This window comes from Branchiostoma floridae, chromosome 6 (genome assembly GCF_000003815.2).
Source record: "Branchiostoma floridae strain S238N-H82 chromosome 6, Bfl_VNyyK, whole genome shotgun sequence".
In the NCBI taxonomy this organism is placed as follows: Eukaryota; Metazoa; Chordata; class Leptocardii; order Amphioxiformes; family Branchiostomatidae; genus Branchiostoma; species Branchiostoma floridae.
Window position 1 is genome coordinate 18,288,355 of NC_049984.1, and position 4,499 is coordinate 18,292,853.

The window sequence follows — 4,499 nt, forward strand, 5'->3', positions numbered from 1 at the left end:
AGGCAAAGTGAGCAGTGTTGGACAATTACACAAGTCGCAAAATGCTATATCATTTGGAAACAGGCACTTGTAGCCCCAGAGGATAAAGAGTAGGTCGCATCAAATTTCACAAAATAAACAGCAGAACAACTCGCAAGTACCTCGACTCATTGTCAGTCAAAAGGCCATTGACGTATATCCTTAGCAACCTTCCTTAACGATATTTCCTGAAGACGTAACCGAAGACACATCAATCTCATGGTTTATTTACAGACTACGTGTATAAGGGCGTAGACTGTGACTCAGCTAGACAGGTTACAAAGGGTCACCTGCATAGCCATAGGCACTGTATAGGGTGAAAAACCAGCATAAGATTTTCTTTTGTAGAAACAAATTTTGGTTGGGTAGGGGACGACTTACAAATTATGTTGTTACCCAGGGTCATGAGTTAGTGTGTTGTGTATTATTACGCTGGTCAGACCATCTAGTTATTAATAGGTTTTGACACTATGTTTGCAAAAAAAAGACTATAAAAAAAATAATGCCTTTTGTCGTTAATAGTAGCATCATTGACAGGCAAATGGTCAAATATGTGGACTATTTTTTTAAGAAACAGTGGCATTAATTACTAGTAGTAGTAAACATGTACAAGGCTGCAGTGTATTACTACATACAGATAGATGGTGGGGAATTCCCACTATGCAAATGAGAGGCTTGACAATAGGGACTCCGCCACTTGTGACGTCAGAGGGATCAGGTGTAATGGGTCGATGTTTGGCGCGAAAGCTTACCAAGACCATGATGATGATTTGATAATATGCGGTAGGTGACATTCTTTGTGCACCCCAAAGTTGATGCAAGCGAAGGGAAAAATATCGTTGCAAGAAATAAGTCATGTTCATTATGGAATCTATTGAATTGGTCAGGAATATTTTATAAATGACCTAACCCACAGAACGCGGTATACCCAACAATGAATTCTTTATGTTCTTTCACATCTTCGTTGACTTGTGAGTGAAGGACCAAATCACCACCTTTTATAACACAAAAAAGACGGTATAACGTTAGTATCTGTTCTCCGATATGTTTTTTTTTTTAAATTAGGCCACAGCAAGTAAATTTTATGGATGACATCCTCTGCAGACTGCAAAAATAGTGCGATAGGGCGAAAAAAAAACAAGATGGGTGAAAAAAAAAAAGATGGCTACATTTTCATAAATAGGCACCATAAAGCTGTGATGACTGTTGTAAAAAGAATTAAAGGGACAAAACATGATATCAGAGCCAACAAGGCATTCATTCCTGTATTTAAGACATGTACTGGTGTGGTAAACGTGACACTAGTGGGGTAGACTGGCATCACCAACAAAGTTGGTAACCACACTCATAGCTTCCATATTGGTGTCACTTTTACAACTATCCAATAAGTTTAATTTTTACAACTAGAGTCATGGGTACCTCGCAAGTGTCACTTCTACAAATACATTCATTAGGCTATAACACAATATATTTGCTCATTTTGGTACTTTATCGTCATGTTGACCATCCCTGCAGAAGAAAAAATTCTTGTTTTTTTTTCTGAAATCAGGCGAAAATTAATGCGCGCGCTGATGTCATCCATAAAATTTACTTGCTGTGGCCTTACCGCATATATTTGCTTCTTCATTCAGAATTTTCTCTACCTGTTTTGGCTGACATAAGATATAGTTCAAGTTTATTTTGAAAAAAAAAACACACACAACAACATTTTGAGTCATTCGGACGGTTGTAATGCATCGTACCCATCGGAACTACATAACGCCAAACTTCGCAACTGTTCTGTGTTGTAGTTTGATTTTTAAAAGGATGGGAAGGAGAAGTGAAACGCATACTCCTTGCCTTTTTTTCTAAATCCGTCTTTAGTGATGTCCGAAAGACAATTTTACACATTATACGTTACCCAGGTCAGCGTGCCATATTTATGTTGAACAGTTAATATGAACACACAACAAGTATAAGTCTGATATTTGCAGCATCAAACAAAACGTGCACCTACATAATGATCTAGTCACGCCCGACACCCGAGGCGAGGTAAGTTGAAAGACCAGGTAGCCCAGGTATGACGAGTTGAATACGGGTAGAATTACACAGCGCGCGACGCCTCACTACCTTCACTCTCCCCACACATACCAAAACATGGCCGCCAGGTTGACAAGTTTCCTTCTCCTCCTGACGGCGTGTGCTGCTGTTGTTCCCGTACAATCTGCCACGGAATCAACCACTGCTTTGCTTGAAGACAAGGTGATCACTTGTAAAGTTTGATATAGTGTTTTAAGATGTGCGAAGTGCTGTTTTGATAACTGATTTAAAAATCAGTCGGGGCAAAACTTGACCTGAGGTGCTTCTGAGTAACATGTCATTGTATGTGGTATAGCTTAATTGAGGGGCGTTATAGACAATGAACAGGAACTATTATAATTATGTTCACTGTACAAATGTTTATGCATAACGTAGCCATAAATGGTGTACTAGTTTGTTATCTGAGGGATGTGCCCTGATATAAGGAAATGACCATGTTCATAGCTTGCCTACACAGGGGACGAAAAGTTCAAGTTTTATGTTAGGAATTACCAGATTTCAAGCTTTCTTTGTGCGTTATGAATTTTACAATATCATGACCATTGGACGGCTGTCTTGGAGTTATGTAGTCTTATTTTAAAATAGAACATTACGAAATGTAATACAACAAGAAACCAACAACCACATATAATAATACAATGTACAAATGGTTGCTGTATCTTTTGAACAGTGCACAATTTTTCCCACAGTGTTTACCTACGTTATTTGCCCTTTCCTTGTCAGATCTACAACAACACGTGCTCTAAACCACCCTTAGGTGTATCAAGTACCAGTTCACCACAGGTAAGAACCAAAATACACATTCAAATATGGTCACATACGAACCCGGAAGTAATAAAGACATACCGAGTTCATATTCTTAACTGTAAGAGCAGTTACTTGTAGATCTGTTTGTATTAACTGTCTTACTCATCAGGTTAGAATTTCTGTATCTGTATCTGTATCTGTATAGCCGGTATAACCGCCATTCGGCGTAACACACCAGCTTCGCAGGCACGCGGCGCGGCAGCAGCTGGTTATATTACACTGAACGATCCGTCACACCTAACTTTTGCACATCTAACTGCAAGCGTTCTTTAAAACTATCCAGAGAAGATGCCCCTACTGTACTTGGTGATAACAAATTCCAATCTACGATAGTTCTGGGAAAATACGAATTTTTGAACACATCAATCCTAGCTTGGAAACTCTGGTACTTGAAGTCATGGCTGTTTCTTGTTCTTTTTTGAGCTGGTATTAGATACTTATCAGTCGGTACGTCCACCAGCTTATTGGTCATTTTGTACATCATGCAAAGTCTGGACATTTTCCTTCTGTCTTCAAGTGATGTCCACTGTAGATCTGTTTTCATTTTGGTAACACTAGCATCCCTGTTGTAGTTGCAATTGTTTGTACAGAATCGGGCAGCTTGGTTCTGTACCCTTTCAAGTTTATCTTTGTCTTTCTTTGTATACGGATCCCATAATTTCTTGACGTTACGTGCGGGTTTATGGCTTTCTAAATGAGGTAAAATATCACAAATATTTTCAAAATGACGACATGCAGAAGGATGACAAATCTTGTGACGGCTAGCTTTTATTTTGTTTTCAACTTCCGGCTCGAGTTCTCACAGTACAGTCGAGCGGGCGGCCGGTATATTTCGTTTCGTATCTGGTCCTTTCATATCAAAGACTATTATAATCATAGTTCCTATACATATGTGACGAAGCTGTATAAAAGTGTATACGCCATCGTAATGGTATTTATCATATTGCCATGTTTGTTGTTATCTCTTTGTAAGTATTGTTGACGTTTGTTGGCGTTATACGAGGGGCGTGCAATAAGTAATGTCCCTGACCCATTTCCCATAGCAGGAGATTAATGAAACTTGACACAGATATTAGTCATTCTCTTCATAGGAATCACCCAGAGTTATGCATTTCTCCCATCGTTTGATGCAGCTCTGGACACCGTTTTTGTAGGACACCCCAGGTTGGTCCTCCAACAGATGCCTCATCAATGGCAGAAGAGGGACGATCAGGTCTGGGAGCTGTTTCCACAGACTTCCGGCCACGTTTGAATTCAGGATGCCAGCGTTTTACAAGGTCATATGATGGGGCATCATCACCATAAGTTTCTTTCATTTCATCAAAAGTCTTCTTTGGTGTGCGTCCTTTCAAATACAAAAACCGGATCACTGCGCGACACTCAACTGGCTCCATTTCACACCTGGTCAATTTCGCACCTGACTCAGTTCAAACACCAGTAAATCAGAAACCACAATTAGTTCAGAGCTGTTTTTTTGCAACATAACCCATAGAGATATGAATCATTACACATACAAAATTTCATCTAGATCAAACGACTGGAAGTGGGTCAGGGACATTACTTATTGAACGCCCCTCGTATTTGCCCTGTAGGAC